The 20,594-nt window shown below is 36.6% G+C and overlaps 1 long non-coding RNA gene across 5 annotated transcripts; it reads left to right on the top strand.

The window, feature by feature from the left end:
* Positions 1 to 1,074: 1,074 nt before the first annotated feature.
* On the top strand, positions 1,075 to 17,854 carry LOC111924346 (uncharacterized). Of its 5 annotated transcripts, none has more exons than XR_002861619.2 (4): positions 1,075 to 1,965; positions 3,599 to 3,669; positions 4,445 to 4,464; positions 5,008 to 17,854. It is a non-coding gene; the product is annotated as an uncharacterized LOC111924346 (long non-coding RNA). The 5 variants fall into 5 exon arrangements; XR_002861620.2 differs by lacking the exon at positions 1,075 to 1,965 and adding an exon at positions 2,076 to 2,226; XR_015284229.1 differs by lacking the exon at positions 1,075 to 1,965 and adding an exon at positions 2,089 to 2,226 and having other exon boundaries at positions 3,595 to 3,669.
* Positions 17,855 to 20,594: the final 2,740 nt, after the last annotated feature.

Here is a 20,594-nt window from a genome sequence, read left to right as displayed (position 1 = left end):
TCTTGGTTAAGATGCTAGCTGTTGGGCACTGTTCCCACAACCCTATATTTGCTAACACCCCTCCCTCCAGGTAAACCAGGACTGCTGGTAAATAAGTCAGGCAGAAACATTCCTATTGGTGCAGCCTCAAACTTCCATCTTTGGGGTTTTTGCTTACTTGGAAAACAAGGGAAAAACCCTTTCTTGGAGAGTAAGAGCACTGTCTGCTTCTTCACCTACTTATGTATACAGAGCTGTCCTTACATTCAGCAGAGTTAGAACAATTATGTAGGGAATTGTCAAGGAAAAGGGATCCTCGCCCTATCTCGGTTTAATACTTGCATCATATAGGAATCAGCCTGTCCTAAATTTCTACCTACATGCTTTCTTTGTCTTCTTCAGTATGCTTTTTATTTTGTTGTGTGACCAGTAGTAGCATCAGAAGGGGAGACCAGAAGACATGTTCATAAACTAAGGTCATGTCAGAGGTTAAAAAGTACCAATACTTACCATCAATTATAACAGCTGCTCACTCTTTCAGTTAAATACCTCTCCTTTTCTCTGTATAAATTACTACTGTACTCTTTTCTCAAGGTTTTGCATCATTCCAGATTAACAGGAGCACAAGACAGTTTCATTTATTGCTCTATATATCTTGACAGAATTCACAAATTATTTTAAAAAATGAAACTTGACTTGGTGTCTAGCTTGAAAAACATTCGTTTCCTTAATCTCTTTTCCTCCATTTTGGAAGATGAATATATATAAGGGTGTAATTTTTAAAATTCAACAGCAATGCATATTCTTTTTTACAGCATCTATTTACATCACCTTGAATAACAAACGTCTCTACAGTGTGTTTTTTCACATACTTCCTTGTCTCTTGCTCAGTAAAATTCTAAATGATCACAAGCTTTCAAAATGTCTACCAGAGGGGAAAGAGCTCTGTTGTGGTTTTAAAGCAGTAACTAAAAAAACTAGAAAACTTACTTATTTCTTGCTGTGAGATGTGGATTAGAACAAGAGCAAAACAGGCTTAAAACTTAAAAGGAATAAAGAAAGTTTATTAACAAAACTACAAGAAAAAGAAAACTAAAACGAAAAGAAAACCCTTCCAGAAAACCCTTTTATCCCCCACTACCCAACCATTCTTTTGTTTACATGACAACATAGAGACAACACACTTTGGAACTTTGGTGTTTAAACAGTTCCTGCTAAAATCTTTTCATCAGTCTCTGTAGAGAAACAGAAATCTTCCTCTGCTAATCTATGGAATTTCTCACAAGAAAACTATTTCTGTTATAGCTTTCTGTTTCTCTGATGCCAGCTGCCCAGAAATCCTGTCATCAGTTCACTCCTCCCATTTCACATCACTCTGAGGTGTGTATGGGTCAAATGAGTCTAGGGATGTCATTTTTAAGGATGAGTTATTCAAAGGCAAAAGTCCTCTTCATCTGTCTCTGTGAGCTTCCCTGGAAACAGAAGTTTTCTCTTTGTCTCAAGTGGCCCCAAATCTTCAACTATTACTTCTCCCCTTCTGTTCCAGCACCTCACTGTATCATAATTACCCCACCTTTTGCTCAAAATCCAAACTTTGAATACTCCATTCCTCCCCATATACTCTGTCATGAATTAAGGGAGTTTTTTTCAGAACATTATTGTCCATCTCCATAGCTTTAACAGAAAAATATTTCAGCTTAATTAAAGCATTTCCTTATTCTCTACCTTTTCTGAACCTTAATTCTTTTCTTTACTGTCTCTGATAGTTTTATAAAGTCTCTTTACATGTTGATTACTCTCTTTTTCTTTCTCTGGATAAAAAGATTAATCTGCAAGTCTCATCTGGGTAATGAAAAGGTTAAAATCTTGCCCAGGCTTTGTAGATGGTTCTGTGATCTCTGCCGGAGCAGCAGCTGGAGCTGTCTGCAATGGAAGATTCTTCATGGCTGCTCTGGAGAGTGTGGTCACTGTCTCAGCACGCCACAGGTCAAGAGCTTTTTTCTTTCTTTACAGTCTCTGGTGAATTCAGTCACAGCAGAAACTGCAGCTAAGCCAGGGACCGGCCTGGCCCGGCCAGAGCCCAGGGAAGCCCCGCAGGCCCCATCTCCCGGCCGGGAGCCGCAGCAGGCCCAGCCCAGCCCCCGCCAGGGCCTCATGGCCAGGCAGGGAACGGGAGGCCTGGAGCTCTGTTACCTTTCACAGCCAGGGAACAAAGAGACAAAGAAATTCACAGGCTTAGGTCTTAAGGTGATGTTCACAGGTTGATCTCACTTTTCAATGGTTAAAACTGCCGTCAATTCTTAGAAATGGCCAGCTGTTGGTTAGGAGACAAACTCCCATCAGCCTCCAGTAGTTTTAACTTCTTTAGGTGTTTCTCTTTGTTTTCTTAAATGCCAATCTATCACAAACTCTCATACTAAATGTGACAGCTCAGGTCACTGCATTCTTGTGTGTTATTGCTAGAAGGTCCACATATATGGCCATCTGTATCCCACAGACCAATGTGTATCTGTATCCCACATACCATATGTGTATGAACGGGTCAAGAATAAGCTTTGTGCATTTCAGTAATCTGCAGCATTGTGGTTTTGATGCTGAAATCACTTACCAAACCATTGGTTTGAAAAAGAGCATGCATAGCAAGTTAGGCTTAAATAATCTTTCTGTATAAGAAAGAGTGCAATGCAGGCAGGAATAGAGAGGCAGCAGAGCATTACAGAAGAGGTCAGCAATCAGTTCAGACTTCAGCAAGATGAAGTTTCTGTCAAAAGAGTGCAAATACATGCAGGCAGCACCAACATTTGTTATTGTTGATGTATCTTCAGAGACACATCATTAAACTGTGCCCAGAGAGCTCTATATTTAAAGAAAATTCAAAACTAAATTTGTAACCAAACAGTTTAACTTGCTGGTTGGTCAGAAAATGGAGTTCTGACACCAGTAAATGGCAGCAGGTATCAACTTGGGCTGCCAAGGCAGTTCCTAGGCCTGTGGCAGAGCTTCCCTGGGCCAGAGCTGCTGTCAGCTTGCCCTGACAGCAAACAGGTGGCCACGGGACCATTGTCCTGAGCTCAACCTCTGTGGTGGTCACAGATAAACAAGATCAGATAAACTTGGCAGCCACCATAGGATTGGCAGTCACCCATGAAGTCCCCTGGAACTGGGCAAGGTGGCACCACAAGCAGGGCTGGGAGCCAGTAAGAAGGAAGCCAGGTGTGGTAATGTGAGGCACCAAAAAAAGCCCAAAACTGAGGAGGAACCATGAACTTTGTACATTTCCTAATAGAAATCCTGGGAAGATCCTGCTCACTCCAGCTATTTGCTGTATTTCTTTTTGTCCACAAGGTAGTTTTGGGACTAACAAAAATGTTCAGTTTGAACAATTCTACTTCACCTGTATCACTTGCAACAAGCTGGGTTTCTTCCACAAAATTTTTAAGGTCTAACCTGTTTCTACCTTTCTCAAATAATTTCCTTATTGGAATCTTCTAGTTTGCATCTTGGGATATAGAAAATTTCACTGGGATTATTTTTTAAATTACAACTTAGTTGCCTGAAGTTAGATTTTTAAAATCAAGTATGTTCTCCTAAGGAAAAGTATTTTTTTTCCCCAAGGTAGTAAGGATATAGGTCACAGCGTTGATGCATATGGAATGGAAGGCAGAAGAGAATGTTTTCAACACAAACCTGGTGAGGTTTTTTATATTAAGTTGATGTCATAAAAAAGGAATAGTATTTATATTTTCATTTGGATGCTCAGAATCTGAGGGATGGTGTGCATATCACAGACCATTGAACTTCTTGATTTACAAGACATGCAATTAAGCATTAAGGACTTGATTCTCTTGCCTGATTGGAAACATTTATTCTGCTTGGGGATGACCCAGGTATCCTGTTAAATCTCTGAGATTGTCTGAATTTCCAAAATTTGGGTCCCATAAAACTGTTTTAGATATTTAGGGGAACTCAAACATGGAAACCTTCTTTTAGACAATTGAATGGATCCTTGACTGAATCATCAACTGTGACAAATCTTGCTGAAGTCTAGCAGTTTGACCATTTCACCTTTGTTATTTAACTCCTTTCCAACAGAACTGGAGAATTTTTGGCTTCCAAGATCATCTGAGAACCAGAGGTTCTCTTTTGCTAACGGAGTAAATCACAATATCCTCATTACCTCTCCTCTTCCTATAACTGACAATGTCCCTCAATAGAAACCTAGCCACCTTATTCCCCAAATCCACTCATGGAATGAATAAAAGAGATGTGATCTGCCAAAGAGGTAACACAAAATCAGAGATGGGAAAAGGGAAGAGAGCACATCCTATTCTTACTTCTATAATCCATGAGGAAAGCAAGTAGAAAGAAAGGGAGTCATTACCTTCCCTGATCTAATATAATTATTTTTCTTCTTTCATTTAATTCTGCCTTTTCTGCTCCTTTGAAAACTGTGACCTGGAAAAAGGATATCTCTGGTTTAGTCAGGTGAGATAATCTGTTTTCTGCAGGCACTGGTAATATTTGGTGCTGCCAACACTGAGCACCAGCATTCATGAACATAAGCACTACAGTATTACTCATGTAAATAAGCATAATGGAAGATACTAAACTTGAGATTATATGGAAAGGTGTAAATCAACATATCTTAATTTCATATTATTTATAGGAAAAATGTGAACCAATTTTGTAGCAGGGGATATAGCACAAAAATTTGGATTTGCACTTTAATATTACATTAAAAATTGGATAATGATAGGACTTTTTCAGAATAAGAGAGATACAACAATCAAGATATATCGTTGGTCTGGGATTTTATACCAGCATGTGTGTACATACAGTGCAGTGATAAACAATTAAGAAAACCACAGTGTTTTACATAACAATCCATTATGTCCAATATCAGCTCTTCCAGAATTATTAAACTGGTTGTTCCTAATATAATGTTCTGAAACTACTGCATGAAAAGAAATTTTTCTTTTTATACTTTTCAATTATTTTCCTTTTTTTTTTTTTTTTTCTTCTGTTAAGGAAGATTGGGTTTACCAGAAAACTAGAAGAACATTGATTAGTTGCTCTAGAGACTGAAATCCTGTAATTATCCTCAGAGGTGAAACAGCTTCTGTGCGTTTGCTGTGACAGCAGGAGGCAGCATTGTAACAGCAGGACATCGTGCAGAGGCAGGAAGATAAATCACTGGAAATGCTGGATGCCTAGCTAAAGGCATGGTAACTAAAAGAGCAGGTTAAATATCATTAGTTAATTAGCAAGTGAAGTTTGGATATTTGGGATGCATCCAAATACCTGATGTTTCATAGGTTTCACTTTCTGAGTAATTTTTTATTTTGCTAAACAAGTAAAAAAAATTAATGAAGATATACAAGTAATTCTACTAACACTTTGGTTTTTATGCACTACATTATTCTATATTAATATTTTATCTCTATAGTCAATATTAACCTGATTAACATGGTTTTGTCAATGCACAAACTTATTACTCTGCAGTATAGGTATTAATTTTCTATAAAGATGGCTTCCTTTGGTGTTCCATTGTTTTGTAAGCAAAGAAAATGGAAAAACAACAAAGTAAGAAAATATTTCAGGAGTTTTGACAGCAGTATTAAAGATTAAGAGATTTTATATTTAGAGGGGAAATCTCATGTTGAATTTTTTTTAGTGCAGCTTACCCGTTTTTATATAGTACTTATTTCTATTTACTAGTTTTCACTGAAGTAACTCTTGGTCTCTGAAGTCAGTAATTATTTAAGAATAGCACAATTTTCCTAAAACTAGGAACTCTGTCATTTGTGTTTAATTTTCAGAGTAGTAACAAAATTACAATTTTAAATTTTCTTTGAATGTAAGCACTGGGATTTAAAAATATCTCATTAAATATCTGTTCTGTGTTTTAACAGTGTTTTTATATAATCTAGGTAATGTCATTTTGCTCTCTCTTACCTTGGACTGAAGACATTCTTTAACACTTGGGTTGGATGTAGGCAAAGAGACATTTTCCTCCCTGCAGATTATTTTTCCTCCCCCCAGATTATTTTATACATCTTCCAGTATATAGAGGCAGGCAGAACTGAGGCCAGTTATTTAAAGAATATGGACATCACATTTAGTAATATTCTACAACATACTAAATTTAAAAACCACCCAATCAAACCAAGAAAAAGCTCCATACTTTTACATTCTGCTAATTTTAGCTGTACACAACCTATACTTTTTCTACAAGAGACAGCTTGGGGGTTTTAAGGTGTGATCTACAAAAACAAACAATGCAGATGATTGCTTTATATTTATTTACACTGGTAGCAGCTACCACTGCTTCCTAAAAAGCTTTCTATTTTCTAAAATGAATTTGTTTATGGTTCATAAACTCCTTCTATTTTCATCATTGAAACAACATGACTATTTCATACAGGGGCTTCATAAGACCTCCCAGAGCTACGTGACTTACCATCTATGCCTAAGGTTCAAAAATCCCATAAAAGTCACATTTAAAGAGTGAAACCATTCCAGAGGTTACACAATGATGCAACCAATTGTTCTTATCATGCAGAATACTATACTGGATTATTTGTTTAGGCTTATTCAATTTAGTCACAGTACTGGGTATTTTAAAATTTTTCAGAGCACAGAGGAAAGTAGAATTTAAACACTCCTTTTCCTTGAAGGACTTGGAATGTTGATCAAATTGATTGACCTTGATGACTAAATTTGTTTTTATTTCATAAAAATTGAATAGCCTTTATATCAGATAAATTCAGCTTCTCAAGAAACTAATGCTTCTTGGAAAGTTGCTTGAGTAAAATGTTTGAAACACACACATCATCTTTTAGTCTTAAAAGAAAATTATTTGCTGAACACAGAGGTGTTGAACTTCTCCAAGCAAGAAAGCTGAGTAAGATTCATCAGAAGGGCAAACAACACTTCCCATAGACATCAAATATGTGACTTAGGAATTAACCCTCTCAGATTTCCTGGAAGGTTTTCAGGCAGTGCACCAAATTCCTAGTAGATTGTCAGGAGAATGGATGGTAGTAGCAGACACATCATTCAATACATATTCAGCAATGGAATGTCTGTCCTTAGAGCTGTCGTTTCTTGTGGTACTGCTGGTAGTGTTTGAGAGAAAATGCTGATGAATGTTTTTCCTGGCTCTAGAAATGTCCTGCAGAAGCTGCATATGTGGGTTTTCAACATACCTATTTTGGTTTTCACATCAATACCCACACATTTTCCAAAAGCACTGATAGGATCCTGCACTTATGAGTAGTCTTTTACAGTACTGTTTTGATTCAGCAAAGTTATCTCATTTTGCACAGGTTTGCAGGGACTGGTCTGCATAAAAATCTATGCATAAACTGGGAAAAAAAAAAAAAAAGTAGATGAGAATAAAATGGTACAGTAGATTAATAGATGAGATCAATGAGAACTGTGAAATTATTGATTTACTTTGTAAAACAATCTTTAAGGTAAACAAATAAAGTGAAGAAGTAGGGGAAGGGAAATGTATAAGCATGGGACAATAATGCAAAGATAAATACAAAGATAACTCTAGTAATTGCTGATCAGAGCTGCATGATAGCCAAAGCCAGTAGAAGTGTTCCACTCATAAAATTGAATTGGATTAAATACCATTATTAATAATAGCCATAACTGTAATAGTGCCTTGTATACACACAGTCATAAACAAGTGACCTTTTGAAATAATGGGGTAGTGGACATAAACTTAAATCACTGTGTGCATATTGATTAAATTATTTCACAAACTTATTTGGAAAATTTTCTTATACAAAAACCCCCACATACAAATCTAAGCTACCTGTAAGCACTGGGATTTGCTGTGAAGATAATTTGTTACTCAAATTAGCTTCTCTGAGAACATGAGCCAGGAATAGAGCCAATTTATTTTAATATAAGGAATTCAAATAAATGGCAGCAATTAAGGATCATGTTGCACCTTTTACTCCCATAGTCCATCTGAGTAAGAAAAGGTGAATTGTTAGGTAAAGCCTGTGCATTGTATTTTGATAAGAGCTGTGAAAAGTTTTGGAATTAGAACATTTAGCTTCTGTATTTTGCATAAACACCTCATCTTTTAAACAGATATATCACAGAATCAAAGACTTTTATTGTCTTTTAATTTCAACATTCTTCTCAGCTTTTTTATTTCACTAATTTTTTTCCTGAAATTTCTTCTTTTGGAAGTAAAAGTCCCTGAGAGATTGGAACTGCTGTGAAACTCTGAAAGTGTTTAGAAAAAAATTTTATTACTAAAATATATTTGTTTTATAAGTATAGCTCAATGTTTCATATTTGTGCACATTATGATCATCATAATAAAACATCTCAGTGTTTAGCAAAGTATAAAAAAGTACACGGAAAAAAAATGTTCTAAATGCACTTAACAGAAATACTTTTTGATGTGTAGACAAAATAAATGTTGATATCATGTTACTAATACTTAAAGAATGAAAACATGATCTCCAAAATGAAGTTTGAGGCTGGAAATTCCAAGACAGTGGCAGAGCTCTCCTGGCAGGAGACGGACACCAGACCTTATGCTTGGAGAGGAAAAAGGATTTCTTCTCTTTTTTTGGAAAGGCAAATTAAGAACTGAAGGATTGCATTGCAAATAGAAGGTTTGGCTTTAGTGCTTTTCTCATCTAGGTTGGCAGATATGGTGGTTTTCGTCCTGGAAATTGTCAGTGTTCAGTAATAAGTCCAACTTGAATTTTTCAGATACCTAACAAATTATTTTCTTTATGGGGTCTGTTTTCCTCATCCATTGGCCAACTATTTTCTCAAAATATGTGTGAAATTTATATCTGTGGCATCAGTACTCTTCTAAGAAATTGGATTTGAAATTTCCAAAGATTAAAAAATCATAAATGGAAACGGAATGCAAAGCTCTGCAGGTAACACACACATACACACACCCCCCATACATGCATAACTCTCTCTTCTGTAAGAATCCTGAATTAAAGGTGATTTTTTGCTAATTAATGCATTCAATAAACATATATATTCAATAAGCATATAAGCTAGGAAGTTACTTCTGCTTTGAACCTGTGAATTCACAATTTATTTGATTAAAATTTGTCAATTCATAAACTTTGATAAGCAATAAGGGGAAAACAATATATTCATCATGATGTTTACATGAAGTGAAAGAAAAAAAATAGATTTATCTCAGCACAAAAGCTCTTCAAATCCTGTAATTGCTGTATAAACTCCTCTCATTTTAAAGTAACAGCAGCTTTCAAACACAAGTGCATCTGAATACATGTGAGTCTCCAGAGAGCCTAAGATTAACTTTGAGAGCTGGGCATGTCTCACAATCCTAGTAGGTGATATCAGGATTCCCTGCTCCTGTTCAGAAATTTGTCAGCAGCTCCCAGAAGACAGGCTGTAAGGATGTGGCAAAGGTTGGAAATTTGCTAGTTAACCAAGAAGCTATAGTATGGCTGCTGACCTCTCCTGGATGGAAGGTTTCTGATTGCACAGAGGGAAAAGGGAATCACTGATGACTTGCAGTTTATCGTACTTGAGGATATACCAGGCTGTTATTCCTGCATTTTCTGCTACTCTCCTAGAGCAAATGGCTGTCGTAAAATGAATTGTAGCATTTTTAGCATTGAAAGGCCCTAATCAGACCTTCAGTTCTCCAGCTCTGGGGCTAGAATTGTCTTTTTATCCAAAGAAAACTGAGGGTTTCAAAGTATCACATAAGATAGAGGGAACATATCTCTTAAAATCAATTTGTTTGGGTTTTTTGCTTTTGTTTTGTTTCATATTTTTGCCAATGACCACCATCAGGTATGATATACAAACAAAGAGAACTTTTGGGAAAATATTATCACTGTTAACCATAACCACTTTCTATAGCATGTTCTGACCAGATATAATTTTACCCAGTGTCCAAAAAGGTTAAATAGAAGAGTAAGGTTTAATTTTCCTATTTCACTATCCATTGAATCCAAATTCAAGGAGCCAAGTCATTTTTGAAAAGGCAAGGGTTGAAGCATTGGCTAAATCTAAAGTAGTTAGATTTTTGGAAAAAAATCAGTATGATCCAGTATAACCCATAATTAGTTAACTAGATCTAAATTCATGTCAAAATAATGAAAAGCAAAATATTGCATAATTTTTATTTCTTCATCTACATTAAGGTTGTTAACATGAATTTATCAAATGTTTTTGAATTTTATTATTTTTCCAAATTTTTTATTATATCTTAATTTATAAACTTAATTTTAAATCTTTAATTTTAGCTCTTACTTCTTAAAATAACTGTCAGAAGAATTTAATTCCAGACAGCAAGAAACATGTTAAGTTTTATGAACATGAATTTCTTTTAAAAGATAGAGGAGTTGAATAAAATAACCCAACAACCTTCAAGACCTTTTATACCTTTTATATTGCTGAATTATAATGAATTGTTTGTAGAGCCTAAGAGAGTTACAGACTGAATAGTGAAAAAGGTATAAAACTTGATTATATTCCTAATTAATTCAGGCTTCACCTTGAAGGATATTGTTTAACAACAAAAAATACTTCTTATGGTTAGATTATTCAAGACATCCTTAATTAAATATAGACAAAAACATTAATAGTTCATATAATATTTTCCCCTAACACTTCCTTGAACTACAGCTCATGCTTAAAGTCTGGTAGGAGTTTAAAAGCAAATAAAATCAGGTGACAGAACAGAACAGAATATTTTTTTTTTTTTTAAACATCTCAGAGAGTGTTTATGTTTGTTTCATGAAAAAAACCCAAGATATTTTTGACACTTATTGTTACAAAAAAAAAAAAAAAAAGGACTGTAGGTAAAATAGGTGCATTTTTTTACTCACGAGAGAGATTGTATGCAGAGTTATACAAAACTTTTCTCTCATGTGTGTTTAAAATTCAAATCTTTAAACTGCATTTATGCATTTAAATGTGAATTCCCTGAAACAAATGGTGTTCCCTTTGGCATTGTAAAGACTTTATGGTTCTAAGCTCCTCTTTAAATAAGATCAAGAGTATATCAAAAGTCACCTGATACCAGTAGCACCAGAGTCATAGAAATGGTCTTGATATTAGGAAGGGAAGAGCGCTTTGAAAGGACAAGTAAACATTCCACATAGCACAAAAAGGAAAAACTAACACTTAATGGAGTTTCACAGGTCTTTAAGGAGACACAGAGAATCTCAAATCCCTCAATGTTAAAAATTTCCTAGAATTCAGAATAAAAAGAATAAAATAATATTTTTCCTTTGGTATCAACAATGAATGAAAACAAAGTAAAATGGTTTTAATAAATTTCAAAATAGTACACTTCTGTTTATAGCTAGTTATTGAGTACTTACAGACCCATATTAAGCATGTCTACCTTAGTAGAGGCACTGCTTCCTTTACTTATTTAAGGGGGAAAAGCACTCTAAAAAGATTTCTTCTGAAAAGCAAATCAAAATTATTCTCCAAGATAATGAAATGTTATGTCAGCCTGAAAGAATTGATCTCAAATCATTGTAGCTGTGCAACTAAATAGCATGGAACTAGTTATGTTAGGTAACTGACTCCAAAGCAGATTGTCTGCAGAAAACACCAGTGTTATATGAAAAAAGTATTTAAAAGGAGAAAGAAAAAAAATACCTCATTTAAAGATATGTTGAATGACTGCAAAATGTGGTGCTGCTAATAATGAGAATATCAATGCATGTTTAGTCTACAGATAAACAACTAAATTTGCATTCAGGATGCATGATAGAGTTCAATGAGCAATAGAAGAGTGGATAGAATACAACATACAAATGACTCACTGGGCAGAACTGCTGTGTCACAGCTGTTTTTGTCAGCAGCTGCTGAGAGCCATGATGCCAAGCTATCACACTGCCCTGATAGCCAAGCAAACAGAATGTCTCCAGGGTCAGGTCCAGCTTCTGCCCAGGCAAGGAGTATCTGACCTGGGGGAAGCATGAAGAGAACAAGCCATGGGCCAGTGTGAGAGACTGGGATGACAAGGGTTAATGACTCAAGCAATCAGCCATTTGCAGAAGCAGCAGGTGCTTTGCTGAGACCAGGTTTGCACACACACACACACACACACACACACACACACACACACACACACACACACATGCAAACCAAGGGGAGGAGGAGAGTGTTTGAGTGCTCTGATCTGTGTCAGAACAGGGCAGATGAAGACTTCCATCAATGAGGATGGCCTCATGGGATATTTGGTTAGCAAAAGGCTGGGTTGTGACTGGGTTGTGAGCCAGGTAAGGCTGATAAGGAGATCTCAGAAGTGAGATGATGCTTTTTATCATGCTAATGTCCTTCTTTACACAACTGGCTCAGGTGCAAAACCTCCCCCCCACCCCTCTCTGGGAAAGGTGTCCAGGCATTCACATTCACACATAGGCCTGAAGGAATTCATCCCTTCAGGTGTGACATAACTCACTCAACAATGCTGACTGGTGTGAGAGGCATCTGTCATGTCTTAGCAGGTGTCATAAACATCAAGGACCCCTGAAGTACCCCCAGACTCATTTCTGGGGCCATTCACCAGAGAACCACCCATGATCCAATGCTACATCAAATATTGTAAACCCCTCTGCCCCAAGTGAGGTACCTGGCTGCTCCCATCCCTGAACACATTGCACATCATGTTATATCAGCTTCCCTCACCCCTGTTGGATCAGGAATGAGACCAACGTTTTGAACACTGGACATAGAAACTGTAACAACCAAGTCTCATTGCTGGATGCATGGGTGGCGATGTCTTTAACATCTTCTTAACCTTTCTTTCTCTTTCCATCTTTTCCTTATGTTTTTTTTTTTAAGTGATATCTTTATACTTTTATACTTTTTCATTTCTATAGATAAAACCAAAAATGGCTACATACCTTCTTTCCTTTCCAACTAAATTGTTCTAAAATAAAGCTGCCATATATATATATATATATATATATATATAAAACAGCAGTCATTCAGTGCCATTTTACACTAATCTGCTCCAAGGGATCTGTTAACAAGTGTTAACAAGAACCTCAATTACTCTGCTTTCAGGGGTGGGTTATAGCAGTCAGGCATCAGTAGTTCATCATTGAGCAGCTTCACCTCTGGGTTTCATCAGGGCCTGGAAGTATTGGAGTGAGGAGCAGAGTGAACAGCAAAAGACAATAATCAGCGATTGGTGCAACTGATTTTGTTGACTATAAGCAGAATTCTCTATCCCTTCTTTTGATCTCTGTTGTAAGTCTAAGCCGATGGTATCATTCTCACCTTTAACCCCACTTTTGAATGTTAAGAGATCTTATCAGATGTGTTAAATTGGTTCTGCTCACTGCTTACGGAAAGCTTTTGTACTTTGTCCTGCTTGGCAATTGTTTTAGATGTGGCTCCAAAGCTGCAGATCATGTCATATTTGGCACACTATCTTGTGTTTTGCACAAGGTCCTGGCTGAACTTTGCTTGAAACTGAGTGAGGGCCACTTCCCCAGATGACCCCAAAGAGGCACACACAGGTGCAATAACAAGTATTGAATAAGATTACACAAGCTAGATTACTAGATAGGTAGTAACTCTGTATTAGGTGGGTTTATGTAAATTTTAGTGTATAAATTCTTTGGCTTTTTACTCTCTGATGTGCTTCATTTGTGGAAAACACCCACCTTGCACCCTGCACAGAATATACAATATCTACTTTTTAAACCTGACTCTTTCCCGTGTTTAAAGAGTTCCTAAAATTTGGCAATAATTTGATTTGAGATGTGCAAAGAAAGGATAATTTAATTTGCAAGTCTTTAAAATATTCTTACATATTTATAATCGGGAGAAGCTACAAAATTCCTTGTTGATTCTCCCCAGCTCTTCTATAATAATAATAAATAAAAATTTATTATAGATAATTTCTACTTCTGGAATTTTTTACATTACTGGAAATAATTATGCATCTGCTAGCTATGTGACTGTTGTGCAGTGCAACTCTATACCGGGACAAGCATATATCTGATCTGTGTCTATAACTGTAAAGCTAGACTCTCATTTATCAGTTAATATGAAACCAGAACACTGTCATACATCAGCAATATATTTATCATATTTATGGTAAGAAAAATTATGTTAGAATGTAAAAGCTTTATCACTCTATTACTGCTTTAAATTAGCCTGAAACAGTGCTTTAGAGTCCATTATTCTTCTACTGCCTAGTCTCAGACTACTCTACATCATTAATACATCAGCTGATATTGTTCAATGGCAGTAAAAAACATAATCAAGTTTTCAGTGGCTGTGACTGAACTAACTTCTCACGAGTAGTCCCTTATTAACAGAGGTCTATTAAAAGAACAGCTTGCAAAATTCTATGCTGCATCTACACAACCAGTTTTCTGACTTGTGAAATAAAACTACAATTTTTAATTCACCTACCTGTAAATCCCCTGAGCCACAACTTTACATTAAAGTTAGAATGTGTGTAAGTTTGTTTTCTTTCAAGATAAAATACAAAAAGTACTCATATTGCCACAGAAAGTACACAATCATCTCTCCTTCAATTTTCCCAAATGAAGTAACTTTCCAAGTGAGGTCATCAGATGGCTAAAAAATATATTATTACATTTGAGGAGTTAATCCAATTTCTTTTAGCCTAATCTAGAACAACATTTTCAGCTTTTCCATAAAATATAACATCACTTCAATGCATCTCAGGTGAAGCAAGTGAATTTACCAGTTCTATTTTAAACACACCATCTGTGACAATTCTGTTGTAAATTTTGGCAGTATACTGACACCACATTACTAAAATAAATAAGACCTGACATATGAAAAAATCCCAGGTTTCTGTTCCAGCTAATATATAGATATATGAATAAATATATATGTAAAATTTCTCTTATTCAGAATTTTTTCCTTTGGAAAATGTCAATACTACTATTAATAGAAATGCTGTAGACTGCACTAGTATTCTAATACCTGTTTAAGGTCTTCTGATCTTGTCAGAAATTAAAGGAAGAGATCTTGCTGAGTAATGATTCTTGGCATGGTAGAGTAAACCGTCTACGTTCTTTTCCTGGCTCGTGCTGTCAGCAGCAAAAATTTGACATGGTCAAGTTTTTGTGACAATAAACTGATGGTGTTTGGACTCCTGAAATGCTGAAAGAAAAGCAAATATTTGGAGATGAAGGAGTCTGCCTTAAACTGTGTGCATTAATGTGATCTAAGTAAGAAAACCTCTTAAATATTTTTTTTTTGTCATCTCAGCCCTTAATTATCCATAAAATATTTGTTATTCTGATAGCTAATAAAATTAAATGATTATACAGATTTTCGTGTCACTTTACTAATATAACTAAGTCCATGTCAAACCATAGTTTCATTGAAAATTTAGATAGAAATTTGCAATTTTACAGATTCTTCCAACATTTTTTGCATAATAATTCACTTTACAAGCTCACTTTTTTTCTGAATTAAGATGTTTCTTTTCTTTCTGAGTAAAGGCAACTCAATTCTTCAAAGAAGGGACATTTCAGCATTCCTGAACACAAGGCTATTTAAGAGAAGGAAACAAATATAATGCTATATACTTTTTTTTTTTGGGGGGGGGGGGTTGGCACTTACTTGTATAACAAATAGTAGAACATGTGATTATCAGAAGCTCTGTTCCAGTAGTATCCTGTCCATTCTTGACAAGCTCCTTCCACTGTTTATAGGTGGCTTCTGCATTTCTGTGGTCTTTTAAAGCAGAAGAGGTCTCTGGGATAAAGTTTATGTGGACAACAAAAGAGGTAAAGAAGCAGTTTAATAATCTGCAGCAAAAAGTTTATTCAGGTCATAGAATTTCAGAATCATTTAGGCTATAAAAGACCTCCAAGATCATTAAATCCAACTGTTAACCATTAACCAAGTTCAACACCAAACCGTGTCCCTAAAGCACCACCTACCTCTACCTGTCTTTCAAATACCTGCAGTGATGGTGACTCATCTGCCTCCCTGGGCAGCCTGTTCCAATGCTCTATAAGCCTTTTGGTGAAGAATTCTTTCATAATATCCAATCTAAACTCCCCACAGCACAGCTTGAGACTGTTTCCTCTGGTCCTGTTGCTTATTACTAGGAAGAAGAGACCAATCCCCCCCATCTCCAGAACCTCCATTCTGGTAGCTGTAGAGAGTGATACAGTCTTCATTCTGCCTCCTCTTCTCCAGACTAAGCACCAGGAGCTCCCTCAGCCACTCCTCTCAAGATTTGTTCTTGGTTCTGTCCTCCCATATGCAGCCTTCTGTCCATCCTTCTGCTGGTGCTTGCACTCAGACATGTGAATTCACCTGCAAAGGAGAAGGACCAGGGTGGAAGAAATAGCCTGTTGGGCTACTGCAGCAAGGTTTTCAGATCCATCAGTACTGGCAACCTTTGAATCAATGCCTTCATCTATTCCCCAGACCATGGAGACAGAACTTTGTTCTCTCCCACTGGCTTGCTCGTATGAGTTCTCAGTCAAGCATTATTTCTAGCTTTTTCTGTGCATCCCTATCTTATGATGTAAATATGGAATAGAATTTCTATTCTATTTTTCTAATAGGATAAATAAAAACATATATCCTAGGAGTCTGTCTGTTCCTATCAGATCCTCAATAATTCCTATTATCTTTCACTCCCCACTGCCACACTGCCTGGTAGCCCTGCTAAGTGTGAGTGTTTGCTTCATAATGTGTCAATAGAGTGCTACAATCATTGCTTTATATTTTCAGTAAGAACACAATTCACCTCCTTGTACTTTTATTAGAGTTTGTTTTGGCACCATACCTAGATGTAATACTAACAAAACAAAATAGAACAAACAAATAACAAACATCTTGATATTAGGTCTGCACCAACTCTGACTTTTAACTGATTAAATTTATTGACTTTTAAAAGATGTCTGTGCTAGGCCACTCTATTTTTCATGCACTGTAGATTTTAACAGGCTTCCTTTTATATTAATCTAAAAATACAGGGAAAACACAAAATAATTTCCTAAAAATTATGACTACCAGAATTATCACAATTCCCTGGTCAGTCCCTGCAGCTGTCTCCATTCTTAATTTTTTTGTATGTTATGCTTATCAATTTTACCCAACTTGAGAAGTGTAAAATTTACAGTATATTTGGGAACAGTGTATGTGTGACTCTATATATTTGCAATAAACATAACTTATCTAATAACTTCTTGGTGTTTGATGTAAGTGAAAAGGTTTTGATAATGGTGGGGGCTGCAGGGTTGGCCTCTGTGAGCAGAAGCCAGGGACTTCTCTGTGATGGACAGTCAGCTCCAGATGGCTACAAAATGGACTCACTGCAGGACACAGCTGAGCTTGGCAGAGGAGTTAGTGGTGTCTCTGGGAGAATTTATGTCAGACATGATAAAAAACACTGCACAGCAAGAAGAGGACTAAGTGGAACAAAATCCTGCTGACACTGAGGTTACAGAAGGAGGAGGAGATTGTCCAGGTGCTCAAGGAGAGACCACAGTGGAGCAGATATCCACACTACAGACCATGGAGGATCCCACACTGGAGCAGGTAGATAAGTCCTAAAGGATGCTGCAGCCTGGCAGTGCCCACATTGGAGTAGGAAAGGACTGCAGCCCACGAGGGGGGTGCATGCTGCAGAAGAGAAAAAAGTCTGAGGAGGAAGTAGCTAAAAGGAACTATTACAGACTGGCTGTAGTCCCCACTCCCTCTGTGCTGCCTGGGGAATGGACCCCATATTTTTGTGCCTTCATTTCTCACCATCTAACTCTCTTTTTAACAAATAATAAACTGAATTTTTCACATGTAGCACCTGTTTTACCCATGATAGGAATTTTTGTGACAATAAACTGATGGTGTTTGGACTCCTGAATCAAGGGATCTCCCTGTCTTTATCTTGTCCTATAAGATTTCCCACCCAATTTCCAGGGTACTCCAATTGAGAAGGGGGTTAAGAGTTAGGGGGTGCACATCTGGCAATCAGCCAAGGTCAAGCTACCACAGTTAATAAAATGTATTAAACAGATAAATCCCAAAAACTCTGACGAGGACAAATGTCAACATTTGGATTTGAAATAAAATCTTAAAGTGTTACTCTTCTTTAAAGTCATAGAATGGCAAAACATTTTTCTGCTTTATTATTCTTAAAGGGTTTCTAGAGAAATTCACAGAAAATGTAGTTCTGTTGGATCCATTCTTTTGGATCAAAAAATCCTTTCATCTGAACAGTAGTAACAGCATCGATTCTTTATTTTCTAAAGCTTCCTTGGTAAATCCTCAAGTACTGGCAGTACTGGATATGTCAGGTGGGAGGGAACTACAGGATGTGTTTACCCAGATGAGAAGCCTCCTGTGGGCTGTAGTGTGTGCACCCACTGTGACCTGATTTTAGTATAAACTGAAACCATCCGCCCCTTCAGATCTTTTTCAGTTAGTCCATTTTTATAGTGCTTTTAAAGATGGGTTCAGGGCCAGAGGTGATCTCAAATCTCTGCTGTTCCTGTCTGAAATAAAAGATCTGTGGACTCTTCACCTAAAACCCTACTAAGAAGTAGTCCATTGAAATAATCAGAGTAAGAGGGTCTATCAAAATAATGCCAAACAGTAGAGTGGCAGAACTGCCTTTTCTTTATCAGCAGCAGCCTCTCTTCAGTCCTTGGTCTTTGGTGCAGATGCTAATTTCTAGGATGTCTTACATGACAAGACACACAAGCAGAAAGCCCCTTAAATACCCAGACAGTAGCATCACAGCTAAAGGTGAACAGATGCAAGCCAAAGAGACAGTTGTCACACACTTCCTGGAAAAACATCCCTGCTGCAATCACTCTACACATGCCTTTAGGGGCAACTTATATTTATGGGAAATTTTAACTCTTTAGAAATTTTTATAATAAGAATTACATGCACAACATTTTTGAGAAAAAAAAAATTCTTTACAAGGAAAATAGTATTTCTGTAAATTTATGCTGTTTCCTTGTTAAATACTGTGTATTTTTCCAGAAGTTTTCTGGTGTACAAGCAAAAGTTCTATACTATGGTAATGAATGGACAAAGAACCTTATCCTCAGCTACTAGCCATATACATATAAATATTTTTTTTCCATGTGCTTATCTGATGTTACAACAGCACTAGCAGATCTGGCAGTCCCAGTAGTTTGTATCTCTTAGAGAAACAATAAACTTTCAGTTCTGCAGAGAAAATCAGTACCTGCATAGAATATCAGCAGCATTGTGATGGCTCACTACACAATTTGAAAAAGCTTCAGTTTTCCCACATCGTCAAGCTGCTTCCAACAATTGATCAGCATCACTTTCACCTTCTCTGAACGGATTTTTTTTTTCAATCTATATTCTGTCAAGGGTTGCAGTGATGGAAAAAATTGCTGAATGTATCTTGTTTGTGTTTGTTCTAGAAGATGGATCACTATGAACTATTGTAAAATGGAAAGGGTAAACAAGAGGTCTACACGGTCTATGGGAAAAAAACACAGCTTTTTATCTGTCACAGAGGAAATTAATACGGAACTAAGAAAAATAAAAACTAGCTTTTGTTTTAAAAGATTTCAAATGTAATTTAAAGGGGGTAGAATACGATAGAGCATGCAGAATCTAAATATTCTGTTGATTGCCACTTTGTAGCAGATGCCAGACAAAAATTTCAAAAACCTTTTTTGAGTAGTCTCCTTTTAAACTTAATTCTTATGAAGCATGTGAAAGAAATCTGACTTTTGTCCCTGTTAGTTGTGATATAGAACACACAATTATTATATTTTTTGTTCAAATTCAGCACTTCTGCCTTCTTATTCTCTTATTTAAGATGAAAAATAGCGATGAGTTTTAAAGCTGTATTCTTTCCTCTGAAGACTTTATTTCCTGGTATTTTTTCTTCCTTTGACAAAATACAATATTGTTTTCTCTGATTAGGTGTTTTATTATTTTTCTGACTGTTAAAAGTTGTTTTGTAGTGTGCCTTCATGGTACAAGTGTAAGCATCACATGACCATGACAGTATTTGCTGTGGTCTACAAGTCCCACTAAGCAGAGGTAAGTGGATTCAGTGACCTCAAAGAGCAACTTCAGTCCTAGGGTTTTTAATTTTTTTTCCTTCCAGTTCTGAGAAACAAAACCAGGAAAAAGTTGAGCTAATATAACTGACCATTCATTTTTGTTGAAAGTGGCAGCTGACACACTCGGGTCAAGGAAGGAATTGGAAATGTCAGCTGACAGGTCTGAGGAGCCAACAGATCAGTTGTTGACTCAGAGGAGGGCTGGGATTGGGAATGTCCCCGCACGGTGACAATGACAGAGCTGTGACTGAGCAGCAGTAACAAGAGGATTAGCAGGGCATTAGGATTGCAGGGAGACAGTCAGAATCAGTGACGAGTTGTAAGGGTGTCACATTATCGGTCTCTGTCTGTGCTGCAGCATTGATCCATGCCTGCAATCCCTCACACATCCATACCTGCAAACAGCTGAATTAGCTGTCCTTATCATGCATGCAGAGATTCCCTGTATAAATGCAGGGTAGCTATGTTACACTGAGAAATACAGCTGAAGAATAACCTTCTGAGTAAGAATAAGTGATTGCTTCATCAGCATTCAGTACCACAGCA

The sequence above is a fragment of the Cyanistes caeruleus genome, chromosome 1 (genome assembly GCF_971803275.1).
Source record: "Cyanistes caeruleus chromosome 1, bCyaCae1.hap1.1, whole genome shotgun sequence".
In the NCBI taxonomy this organism is placed as follows: domain Eukaryota; kingdom Metazoa; phylum Chordata; class Aves; order Passeriformes; family Paridae; genus Cyanistes; species Cyanistes caeruleus.
Note: the sequence above shows the minus strand (reverse complement) of the source record. Positions and strands in the feature narration are given on the sequence as shown.